Genomic DNA, 14052 nt, shown 5'->3' with positions numbered 1-14052 from the left:
CAGGCTCCCATGAGCCGTGGCAAAATGCCGGGACAACGCGAGGAAGATGACCTACTGTCAGAAGAAGGGAAGGTTATGTTTTTCGTACTTTAATTATTATTTGGGAATGCAAACTATTAAAAATCATGTACTTTTCTCTTTCGATTAACCAAGAAAGATGTCTTAAAAACCTTTTATGGAGATTATTCCTTTTTAATAGGGTTCCGTACCCAAAGGGTAAAACGGGACCCTATTACTAAGACTCCGCTGTCCGCTGTCACCGGGCTGTATCTCATGAACCGTGGTGATGATGTATTTCTGTTGCCGATGTAACAACAAATACTAAAAAGTACAGAACCCTCGGCGTGCGAGTCTGACTCGCACTTGTCAGAGTTTTTCCTGTTGAGAGTTTGTACTGCTTTCTTATTTATAACTGCTAATTATTATATTCTGGTTACTTGAGCGTTATTTTATGAAATGACATTTTTGAAGCAAAATAAAATCCCATTAATAAAGTATATTGCAGTATTGAGCCTAATTACTTCACTATTTTAGCAGTATTAATAAATAAGTAGATACTTATAGTAGTTTTCAAATATCTTGGGTATGGTGACAGCTGTCATCTCCATACAATTTATAACGTAATCTTAAAACGCAAAATCTTGCGATATTGTATTAAGATGACATATAACACCGTACACAAGATATTTGAAAAATATATATAATAGTCCTAATAAGTCTCCTGCAGACATTTGCCTTCAGTTTACAGACGAACCACAAAAAACTTATTACATACAACGAATAATCGCTTTAAAATTACTTAAAAAAACTACTAATACCAAACCTTTGTCTATGATCTGTTTTTAATGACCGTTGTAATGGCGTTCCATTTTCAAATTCAAATTTTGAAAAAGGCATGGCGCCGGCGCCGCGGCTGCGGTTTAAAAAAAATATAGTCATTTCTGTTTCCGGGTAGGGGTTGGGTTTGGATTCCGCTGGCAGAAAAAAAAACCCTTTTTTGTCTTTTAAATAAATGTATATATGAAAGATTTATTTTTATACGATAATTTAATTGTTTTAGAGCAATAACTTAATGAAATTGACTGAAATTGATTGATTGAAGAGCTCAACGAGGGTGTGGAGTGTCCTCTGGAGTCACCGGCGTCCGTAGGCTACGGAGAATGCTTACCATCAGGCGGGCCGTATGCTTCTTAGCCACTGTACGTACGAAATATTATTTGATATTTACCAGTCGCTTTTCGGTGAAGGAAAAACAACGTGAGGAAACCGGACTAATCCTAATAAGGCCTAGTTTACCCTCTGGGTTGGAACGTCAGATGGCAGTCGCTTTCGTAAAAACTAGTGCCTATGCCAAATCTTGGGATTAATTGTCAAGCGGACCCCAGACTAATGAGCCATGGCAAAATGCCGGGACAATACGAGGAAGAAGAAGAGGAAATATATTTATGGCCAAGCTAAAACGGAAAGATCTCGATTCGTTCGAACACTACGGAACCTTCAAATTATATTCGATTTTTTCTTAACATATCCTTATGTCAACATTTAAGATAATTATTGTTATGTATCTAATCGATTGTTATCCCCAAAATATTATTGTTTCTTTCCCTTACACGGGACATTTGGGCATCGTACGCGGAGCCAACGCCAACACGTAGAACCATTCGACAATTTAATTTGTATAGCTTAGGTAAATTACTATATTCATTTTTAAGACGTTGTTAGCATAATTTAAAATTAATTTCTATGACCGCTGCTAGATAAATAGTGATGTCGAATGACACTGGTGTGAAGAATTTTTATTTTTCTTTTTTTGCTTTGAAAGTGTATCCTTTTTGTTCTTAAAAGTGTGCAGAAACTGATACTTTTCTGCTCTAGAGCACTGTAATTTCAAGGTACGTTTTTGTTGTAATAGTATGGATTTGTTGCACAATTTCTATTCTAATTATTCACTTTCCATTCCATAAATAACGATATTTTTACCTAAATTGTTAATAGAAAGTGCCCTCAAGAAATACTACTGGAAGTTTATACTTAGCCGTGGTTTTTTAATGCACATGTATTTTACTTTCCTCGTATTAGAAATAAAAAGTAGAGTGTTTAACTTGGGTGAAAGGCACCATTTCAGTCTCGGACTAAACTCCCTCGACAGAAATGGGATCCTTTCATCCCTTGTTTAACAATCTACTATTCCTTAAATGTACTTAGCCGTAAGTAGAAGTTAAAGGAACTTAATAAAAACACCGTGTATACACAAACTTCACTACACTAACGAATAACTAAACTTAACTTTTCGTACATATGTTCCGAAAACTCATTAGTACGTGCCGGGGTTTGAACCCGCGTCTTCCGGATTGCAGTTCGCACGCTTTTACCGCTAAGCCACCAGCGCTAAAGTTAGTCACATCACACTACGATATATGAATTATAAACTGAAATAGATGTCATATAGTTATTAAAGAACAAATTAATAGTTTAAAAAACACTAGAAAAACACGCTTTTATAAATGTGCGCTGGTGTACTGGCCCACTGCAGCGGCAAGAGCGTACGACTTTTAATCCGGAGGTCGCGAGTTCAAACCCCGGCTTGTACCAAATTCGCTCAGCCCTCGATCTGACGCTCCACGGTGCCCTACATTCGGCGACAGACAGAAAGACTTGCCGGCAAATTGTCATGGAGAAGCTGTTTCCTAGAAGTGGTCACGACCCTCAGCGATGAGGAAACGTATATACGGAGGAAAGTATGAAAAGTACAGGCAGCGATAAAAGTACAGGCAGCGATAAAGGATGTTTGCTGCAATTGCATCGCTCCGCAGACTTCGAAATTTCTTGCCTTACGCCACTAAAATTGCGCTAGCTCAATCTCTCTTACTGCCCATATTAGATTATGCTGACATTTGCTATCTTGACCTTACGCAGGATCAGCTGAATAAGCTTGAGCGCCTCCAGAATCTCTGTATAAGGTTTATATTTGGCTTGCGCAAATATGACCATGTGTCTCAGTTTCGTTCTCAGCTCAAGTGGCTTCCTATTCGTCTTCGCCGTGACTCTCATGTTCTTGCCCTCCTTTATGGCATTCTCTTTAACCCCGCTACACCACCTTATCTCAAAGAGCGTTTCAAGTATCTCTCTTCTATCAGATGTTCTCAGACTCATATTCTTGCTCCTCCCTTATCTACTTCAAAATTTTATAATAGCTCTTTTACCTTCCGGGCTGTTCGGTTATGGAATGCTCTGCCAGTAGAATTAAGATTAGCTAAATCTCTCCCCATTTTCAAAAATCAGCTGAAACTAGACTTTCTATCTCTACCTTAAGTTGCCATTTATATATTGTATATGTGTAAGTATAAATATATATATATTGTATTATATTATATTGTACATTTATTAGTATGTTAAGTATTGTTTTAATACTTATATAAGTAGTATGTGTGTTTGTATTTAATAGTCTCCATATTTAGCTCCTTGCACTACCTGTTGACTTTTGTATGAGTTCTACATTTCCTGCTACCTAAAGGTTGTCTGGAAGAGATCGCTTTTTAGCGATAAGATCGCCTGTTATTACCTGGTTCCTTTAAAATGTATTTGTAGTTTTACATGTACGAGTATTTAAAATGTATAATTGTTGGTGCAATAAAGAATATTTACTTACTTACTTGTACCAAAACTATTTTTTTGGTCTAAAACTTATTCAGTTTAGTATACTTTAATTTCAAAAAGTCGTTACTTGACGTTAGTTACTATATGATAATACTTTTTCATCATTTCTCAAATACCTCTTTTTCAATACATTCATAAAATTATTTATTTTAGAAACGTATAAAATGAAATTTAACCCTCCTTACCCTCACGAGCCACCGCACAACCACAATGCCTATTGATTCGCCTACTACCCTCTTTTCACGCAATTTCACTGGCAAATTGGCTCTTTTATAGAAGAAATTTAAGACAATTTCATCGTTCAAACTAGTGGAAACCTTGTTAAGACCTTTTGTAGTTTTTGGAGGGAAAATTTATTGTTTCTTTTGTATGTTGATTTTGAGTTATTATTTATCTTTTGTACTTGGTCTTTGTTCAATTAACCAAGCGTTAGCGAAGTGATTTTTTTATACTACATCGGAGGCAAACAAGCATACGGCCCGCCTGACGGTAAGCAGCCTCCGTAGCCTATACGCCTGCAACTCCATACATATTTATTTTATTGTATTATTTGCATGAGAAGACTATATTAATGTACTATTTCAACTATTTAGCATGTTTGAATTGGCCAGCATTTTGGTGCGATATTTAATGCGGTGGATCACGCGGCCGCGGTAGGCCTAAGAAGCGCTGGCTGGAGGTCGTGAGAGCGGACATGGTGGAGAGCAATCTCACATCTGAGGATGCCGAAGATCGGGCAAAGTGGAGAAGATTAAGTAGGAGAGCGGACCCTGGCGCTAGGCCGGGAAAACGCTAGGTTGAAGAAGATTTAATGCGGTGTAAATTGTATACAGTAATAAATAAATAATAAATAATTAGTATGCGACACATAGGTACTTAGAGACATCTGTTTTTGAAAAGCTGCTAAAAAATGGTTAGTTGCTAATTTCAAACGTGGTGAGTAATAAAACTAGTTTTTGGCAAAACAATCACTTATGGTACAACCTTAACGATAAATATTTATATACTCGTATTATATATATCGTTCTCTAAGTACCCTCAACACAAGCCTATAAATATTATAGAACATTATTACACAAATTGACTAAAGTCCCACGGTAAGCCAAGAAGGCTTGTGTTTTGGGTACTCGGGCAGAGATATATGTAATATACAAGTACTTAAATACATAGAAAACACCGATGACTCAGGAACAAATATCCGTGCTCATCACACGAATAAATGCCCTTACCTGGATTTGAACCCGGGACCATTGGCTTCATAGGCAGGGTCACTACCCACTAGGCCAGATCGGTCGTCATACATAAAAATACAACATAAACATCATAACATAAATTAAATTTAAAAACTAAGTCAAATAAAACACACCGCCGCAAATATGTAGTACAAAATTAAATAATTATGAATAATAAAAAAAATACAATAAAAATTAAATAAAGAAAACTAAAAATGTCAACAAGTAACAAGAAAAATTATTAATATTATTTATAATTGAAAAATATTTGGAACCTGTCCGAATAAGAAAAATAAATTATAGATTAAGAAAAAAAAGTGAAGTAAAAAGTAAAATAAAAATAATATTATTAAAAATTGATAAATCTCAGTTACATGTCATGCTAAATGTTACTATAAGGAAAGTAAATGAAGAAAAAATATGTCAACAAGTCAAAAGAAAAAAAGTATTAAATTATTAGCTAACGCAAGGTATTAAAAATAACATCTAGGCCACTACGACTAGCCAATAATTTTTATGTTTACTCATTTTAATTCGATTAATCATTCTTAAACCCCACAAATTCGCATAAAATCATTATTTATACGTCATCAACAATATTTCACACCCCATAAAAATCTCACAAAACTACATTACATACAAAATAACGCCTTTTAAAAACACATTTGCGTCTGCCCTGTCAACTGTTATAAATAAAATTAATGTTATCAACTTTTTGTCACTTAGAAAACTTACCAATGTAACTTTACCCCACCTTCCCCTTTTGTGTATCAAAAACTTGTATCATATTCAGTTTCACTATGAAACGCCAAAGCTCTTGATAAAATGGCTGCTTTCTATAGCATAATGTGATTCTGTTCTGAACTTAAAAAGCTATCGTCGTCTCTTTCCTCCACGTAATAAACTTAAAGCTAAAGCGAGATACACTAAAGAGGGTCGTATTGCATATCATTATGAAAAAGTTTAATACAAGTTGGCAGAATGTAGCCGTCTTTTTTCTTTATACGCTTAAGCAGGAAGTGAGAAAGAGACGGTTATGTGAAATATGGATTATGTACTGAGGAAATATTTATGGGTTTGGTTTGGAATTTATAACTATTTTGTACTAATAAGAACGGGTTAAGTTGATTTATTAATTCGCAGATTGAAAGTAAACTATGGTGTGTTTAAGTCTTTAAAACATGGCGTATATAATTGCATTATTAATTAAGTAATGTCACTATTTTACAATCAACTAGTTTTGAAATGTAACGGATCAATTTAAAATTGTAACTTGATCTAAAAATAAAAGTAGGTGAATTAACCTTATGTAAAAAGTCTTCAATCATCTTCCTCGCGTTGTCTCGGCATTTTTGCCACGGCTTATGGGAGCCTTTGGTCCGCTTGGCAAATAATCTTAAGAATTGGTGTAGGCACTAGTTTTAACGAAAGCAACTACCATCTTACCACCTACCTCTGGGGTAAACTAGGGCTTATTGGGATTAGTCCGGTTTCCTCACGATGTTTTCCTTCACCGAAAAGCGACGGGTAAATATCAAATGATATTTCGTACATAAGTTCCGAATTCATTGGTACGAGCCGGGGTTTGAACCCGCGACCTCCAGATTGCAAGCGCTTTTTATGTAAAAAGTATTAAAAGTAAATCAAATTATTATTACCTAATTTAATTGGTCTTTAAAATAATATGAAATAGAAGGATTCTAACTATGACTGCAAAAATTAAAACACGACCGCAGGGAGTTCCGAATTACCTGTTTCAACGTGTATTGTACGTTTTTCAGTACAGTCAACCAATTTGAATCCTAGGCCACTATAGAACCTTGTCGCTTTAACTACTCTATACATGACATGCATCAGTACTATTATGATCCCATTCAAATACTTAAGGTACTATTTTAATAATTATGTTGATATTTTAATTGATAAATGTAAATAGTATGTATTAGCACTTAAGTTAGTTTTAAGGATAAAATTGCCATACCCATTCTGGGTCCATGAGATACTTACTCTTTCTCATGTAAATACCATTTTGTAATTACCATGTTGCAATAAAGGAAGAATAAAGAATAATTTATAATTTGTACGCCGAGAGGCAAAGCATGACGGATATTATTGTAAATCTAAGATCACTACGTGTATGTACACTCACTCATGGTTTACAAAGAAATTATCTCTTTATTTCTTAAAAGTTTTATTCAGATATTTAAATTTAATTTTGACAAAGCAAAATAGTATTTGTCTTGGCGAGTTCTTACGTCATTGGGGAGTTGTGTGCTATGGGGAATGTCGCTCATTGCGGCATTGATTTATCGCTTGACATTGTGACCTTTCCACTTACATGCTTATAGCCCCAACCCTCACTATGTTTCGATGTGGATATGGATTTTTTATTCTTATGATATCCTCTTCTTCTTCCTCGCGTTGTACCGGCATTTTGCCACGGCTCATGGGAGCCTGGGGTCCGCTTGGCAACTAATCCCAAGATTTGGCATAGGCACTAGTTTTTACGAAAGCGACTGCCATCTGACCTTCCAACCCAGAGGCTAAACTAGGCCTTGTTGGGATTAGTCCGGTTTCCTCACGATGTTTTCCTTCACCGAAAAGCGACTGGTAAATATCAAATGATATTTCGTACATAAGTTCCGAAAAACTCATTGGTACGAGTCGGGGTTTGAACCCGCGACCTCCGTATTGCAAGTCGCCCGCTCTTACCGCGTCTCTTTTCTCTCTTTTTATTCTTATGATATATATCAAAATGAAATGAAACAAAAAAATATTTCAACTTTTTCAAATTAATATTTTTATTAGTACAATTATGAATATTAATTAATTTAATATTAAAATTAATCAAAATAATCGCTAGCCTATATATTTTTTTAATCTATTTTTTTTATAAATGTCGAAAATCCACAGCGTAGAAAAGTGTTTTTTTTTTTTTAATGTAAAAGGCCGCAAACGAGCAGACGAGCCGCCTGATGGGAAGCAGTCATCGCCGCCCATGGACATAAGCAACATCGGAGGAGCCACTTATGCGTTGCCAACCTTTGAGAACCCTAAATACCTGCTTCTTGAAGAAGCCCATGTCGTAGCGCATGGGAAACACCTCAGAAGGTATCTCATTCCACAACTTACACGTTCTGGGCAAAAACGAGCGAGATGCCCGCTTGTTCTTGGTTTGCCACGTGTCGAGAATGTGAGGATGAACTTTGTTTCTTTGGCGGGAGGTGCGGTGATAAAAACGCGACGGTGGCACCAATTCAAAAAGTTCTTCAGAACATTCCCCAGTGTACAGACGGTAGAACAGGCACAGAGAGCCAACGTCTCTCCGAAGACTGAGAGGTTCCAAACCGACTGTGAGATGTTTATCGCAAAAGATGTTATTGTGTACGATATTTCACAAGTATGCCTAATTTCGCCCCAATATAAATAATAGCAGTAGTAAAAGTGCAGAAACAGAAACATTTCAAGTAAAATCGTGTCTAAAAAGTGCTTCCGCATTCACATTATTTTTAGGCATTCGTGTTTCTTGGTGACGTTTACATGGTACGACTGATAGCATTTTGGGGGTCACCAATCGAAAAGTAAAATATCTCGGGATTTTAGTTGTCAATAGTCATTATTTAAAAAAAAATGCTCCTGTGCGAGGCCAGGGCCTCGGGGCCCAGGAAACCTAGCAATAGTTTTGAGATGGAGAAGGGGGCCCCCTAAATTCTATGTGCCATACCTGCCTCTACAAATAATTAGACTTTATGATTATTATCTACCTAACCTAGTATAGCCCCACGGATCCCACAGTCAAACTGTGCAAACAGTTTTGTGGGATGTTGTATTTAATATTAAGTCAGTATCCACTGTATTTTATTGAAAAAAAAAGAGTGCCTAGATGTAGTGTAAATGTAAGTAGGGACGCTCATCCGGAAGCAGGCGGGCTGTCGATCAAACGTAAACGACTCAGCCCAATTCCCAGAAGTTGGAGCTGCAGGCTGTCCCGGCGGCATTCCCATACTCTCCTCAAATCGTCTTGTTTTCCTGCAAAACAGTTTTCTTTCAGTGTGTCTCTACCGAATGTATTAACTACATCGCGGTGCCGCATACATAATACATTCTGCTAGTAATTGTAATCTAGTCTCCTCCTTACCAAAGTGTGGACAGGAGGCGTGTCTACTAATTTCCATTATCTTAGAGAGTGTTATGACCAGTAATGGTACCCGTCAGTGGTCTCAGACTGCTCTTACCTAGTTTCAAAAGATACCTGGTTCTCCTGTGATCTATACCTTTTTCTCCTCATCTTCGAGTGCCTAAGGGCCCTAGGTCTCTGAATTCAGATTTGATTGTATTGTATGTTGTTGTAATGGTACTATGATAATACCATAGTACAGTCAAGGTATTAAATATCGACACGGACAAAGTGCCAAAAATATGTATACACGACCGTATTGCCTATACTTTAAGGCAGTATATACGTATTAAGGCAGTAGGTAGTATATAAAATTTGCAGATGTATTGCACTGATGTATTCGTAACAAATTCAGGACCGCTTGGGTTTGACTTATTCACAGTTTCTATACGTCTAATCCAATCTACGTCCAACAGTCTGGCAAAAAACCATTGACTTATATAAGTATATATATTACTGCGTAAAGACGAGCTTTACGAGCACTGTAAATCGGGCCAGTCAGTACATTAGTGCGTCATTATATGAACGGGCCTATCTTTACTTCAGAAATCTTTATGGGAAAAACGCATTTTCCTGGTTTGCAAGACCGAAGTGATCCCTGAAGTTTTGTACGGAGTACTAAAAATCATAGATTGCAGTTAACTTTTTTTTATACCACGTTGGTGGCAAACTAGGCCCACCTGATAGTAAGCAATGACCGTAGCCTATGGACGCCTGTATTTATCAATTTTTTTTTTAGTTTCTTATAATTCATATCATCCACGATTACGCGCAGATTTGTTAAATCTAACCTTTAACACAAAATACATAACAGTACTACCGTACAGAAATGACACTTCCTACACAACCGAAGTTTGACAGCGATTCGGGGACGAATCATGCTGTCCCTTTCTAATGAATGGCACTATCCCTTTCGGCTATTTAGGGTTGTCAAAACTCAAGTCATTATCTTATCTGTGGTCGTGCACGTATAGGGACGTCAAGTTGTGCCAACCCTGATAATTGCTCGGGGCAATGCTGAGCCGAACGGAGCCGGGAAAAGCCGAAAGGAGGAGTGTCGCCCCACTGCTTTTAATAATGACAATATGATTCCAGGCACGTGTCTTCGTGAATGACACGATATAAAACTATGACATAAAAAGCACGTAACGTAGTCGTGTCGTCGTCCATAAAAGCACTTCCTCCCGACGACGGCGCCAAGGCTTTTAAGGCTTGTCAACTTGGAACGTATATAAACGTCGTCCGACGTATATTTATGTCATTTCACTTAACGTAATGTTAAGTTTAGTTATTTGTTAATGTAGTGGTGATTTTAACCTAAGTTTGTGTATACACGGTGTTAAGTATATTTAAGGAATAATAAATTGTTAACCAAGGGATGAAAGAGACTCATTTCTATCGAGGTATTTTGATGCTCGAACGCAAGGAGAGAAGTGACATGATCAAGCTTTTCAATTTTTTACCTTACTTAGGCAACTCGGCAAGCTTCGTTGCCTAAACACGGTACTCAACTGAAAAGCTCTCTATTATATCACGATTGTATAAAATACTATTTTATAATATCATTAATAATGATAGAATATAGTTTGACATAATGATTCATTATAAGTAAATAATTTAACATTTAACTCCCTAACAGTATGACAACTGTCGCACGCCAGAAATATTAAATTTTAACCGAAAACACAATTAATTTAACCGCGTAACCCTCCTTTACTGAAACCACCAAAAAACCCCAATTTTAACCCCAATTTCTATCCAAATAGGGGTTAGATACAGTCCTAAGTACGCTGGTGACGTAGAACGGGGGTGGGTTGCCATGGCAACCGACGAGGGCGGTGTATACGTTTACGTATAGTATATAACTAAGTGGGGTGTGACAGAGGGTTGTTGGGAGAGGGAAGAACGTAAGTTGGGAGTTTTCGGGGTTTGACTTTTTAGAAAAGTGTTTGTCGTGCTATCTATAATATAATAGAATAGAATAGAAATCTTTATTGCGAAACTATGGTACGTATAATTGTTACATTAGAGTGAAAAGGGTTTTTTCTACTCGTTGACTGTAATGGTTGAATTAAGATTTATTAAGAACTCAAAAATAAAATACAAACCCCTAAAATTTTATGCGAATTAAATTAATGACTATAAAAATTATGACATAACTCATTTATGACAAAAACCCAGTTATGTTCAGGAATTCTGATTAAAGTTTTTTTTTTTTTTTTAATCTTTATTGCACATAAGAAAACACACTACAATAGGCGAACTTAATGTCGTAAGGCATTCTCTACCGGTCAACCTTTAGGCAAAGCAGATAAGTTGTGGGCGGTGCAAAAACATGAGGTATAGATGATACAATTAGGTACCTAATTACATACAGTACATGTACGAACACAATACAATCATAAGAAATACACAAACATAAATATACATATATATAAATAATATTGATACAAATACATATACATACATATATTATGAAATCAGATGAACTTACAAAGCAGAAACACTAAGATTTTCCAGTACTGCCAGCAAAGTGCTCACTTGAGGATTTTTTTAAAGCAAACCTGTTCGGTCACTGTCTAATTTTGACAGGGAGACTATTCCAAAGGCGAGCTGCCTGAATAGAGAAAGAATCGGACATGTAACCAGTTCGGTGAGATGGTATAGACAAACAGTAGTAGTAGTAGTGGTTTATGTTTATGACTTACAATTTTATGCATAAAGTGTTATGACAATTAAAAATATGACAAAAGTTGTTATGCGACCAGAGGGAGTCCCGGTACATATAGTTGTTAAGAGTTTGATAACATTTGCCGGCCTCCGGATTGCAAGTCGCATGCTCTTTCCGCTAGGCTACCAGCGATTCTTGCAATAAAGATTAAATAAATAAATGACATTGAAATTAAATGTATAAATAAATAAATTAGGACATAGAATGATTATTTATACCTAAAAAAGCGCTAGTGGCCTAGCGGCAAACCCCGGCTCGTACCAATGAATTTTTCGGAACTTATGTACGAAATATCATTTGATATTTACCAGTCGCTTTTCGGTGATGGAAAACATCGTGAGGAAACCGGACTAATCCCAATAAGGCCTTAGTTTACCCTCTAGGTTCAGGTCAGATGGCAGTCGCTTTCGTAAAAACTAGTGCCTACGCCAATTCTCGGGATTAGTTGCCAAGCGGACCCCAGGCTCCCATGAGCCGTGGCAAAATGCCGGGACAACGCGAGGAAGAAGGAAGGATAGAATGATTATTTATACCCCAGTTTTAGTGCCGGTTTACTGGATATATGCCGGATTCACTGTAGTGTATTGTATTAATTACAAGCTTACTTTCACCTGACCGTTGTCTGTTTGTAATCAAATCTTGCAAGTTAAATTTGATCCACTTCCCGGTTTCCGATTGAGCTGAAAATATGCATACATATGTAAGTCGGGTGACAATGCAATATTATGGTACCATCGAGCTGATCTGATGATGGAGACAAGAGGTGGACATAGGAACTCTGTGATAAAACAACGCAACCTAATTGTGTTTGGGGTTTTTAGAATTTGCTCGATGAGTATTAGTTGCCTGTGGAAAGAAAAGTACAGTCAGCGATAAAAGCTTGTACCAAAAATGAAATTTTTGCCAAAAACTTTTTAGAAAGTGGTTTACCCTCGATATATTTTGGAACTATTGAGAATTGATAAAACCGTTGCGCTATTTTATAGGTAATTAATAATCGTTTTAATTGACTTACAAGCGACCCGCCCCAGCTTCTCATGAGTTACACAACCTTAACAAATAATACACCTAAACCTTCCAAAAGAATCACTCTATCCATAGGTACCTAAAAGTCGAATGAAAATCCGTTCAGTCCTTTTTGAGTTTATTGCGAACATAAGTTGCCGTTTGCCGTGTTTTTTTTTACTATTGATCAGCGGGTGACTAAGCTTTCTTATTCTAAACAAAAAAAAATATGATGAACAACTACATAAACACGACGTTTTCTTAAATCGTTTATTTTTTATCTCTTTGTTAACTTAAACACCCTGTAGCTCCTAAACTATTGATCGTAGAGTAAAAATATTTTTTTGAAATTTTGTAGAAAATATTATGTACAAACTTTTGTGGTAATGATAATGATTTTCGATCAGATATTCGAAATATGAGCAAAATCTGAAAAAACCGGACAAGTGCGAGTCGGACTCGCCCACCGAGGCTTCCGTACTTTTTAGTCACAACGAAAGGCGGGAGGGGGTTAGGGTCGGCAACGCGCATGTAGCTCCTCTGGAGTTGCAGGCGTACATAGGCTACGGATACTGCTTACCATCAGGCGGGCCATATGCTGTTTGCCACCGATGTAGTATAAAAAAAATAGTATAGTATTTGTTGTTATAGCGGCAACAGAAATACATCATCTGTGAAAATTTCAACTGTCTAGCTATCACGGTTTATGAGATACAGCCTGGTGACAGACGGACGGACGGACAGCGAAGTCTTAGTAATAGGGTCCCGTTTTACCATTTGGGTACGGAACCCTGGACCTTCAAACCTACCTCCAACCCCCACCCACCCTCTGTACTGTAGTACTATTATTTATTCTGTGCTCAAGGGACTCGGTTTCTTGTACATACCAACACTATTTTGACGTCTTTGACTGCCTAATGTTACCAATAGAATTTGCAATGAAAAATTTCACGAAAAGAGAAACAGAAAGTACAGAAACCGCTGTTAGAACGCTTAAAATTAATGCAGTTCTAATCTCGCCTTGATCGAAAACTAAACCAGTGAGCTGAAGCCCTCTTAATACCCTCGAAGGTTCTGGAAAGCTCTTAACACATACAAAATCAAAACGCTTTATCCCCAAACTAAAAAACACTCAAATTTGAACTGTAACTACGTAAATTAAAGTTAAAAATACCTTGACGCGCTATTTGTAGCGTGATGTTTTGTTTTTAAGAAGAAAACTGTGCTCAAATGCGTTCGAATTTCAAATA

At 36.8% G+C, this 14052-nt stretch overlaps 1 long non-coding RNA gene across 1 annotated transcript; it reads left to right on the top strand.

Moving 5' to 3' along the window:
• Window positions 1-465: 465 nt before the first annotated feature.
• Window positions 466-13595, top strand: LOC133532128 (uncharacterized). Its single transcript, XR_009801649.1, has 2 exons — window positions 466-1311; window positions 12187-13595. It is a non-coding gene; the product is annotated as an uncharacterized LOC133532128 (long non-coding RNA).
• Window positions 13596-14052: the final 457 nt, after the last annotated feature.

The sequence above is a fragment of the Cydia pomonella genome, chromosome 26 (genome assembly GCF_033807575.1).
Source record: "Cydia pomonella isolate Wapato2018A chromosome 26, ilCydPomo1, whole genome shotgun sequence".
Classification (NCBI taxonomy): Eukaryota; Metazoa; Arthropoda; class Insecta; order Lepidoptera; family Tortricidae; genus Cydia; species Cydia pomonella.
The sequence above is the reverse complement of the archived record's forward strand: the minus strand, read 5'-3'. Positions and strand labels throughout refer to the sequence as shown.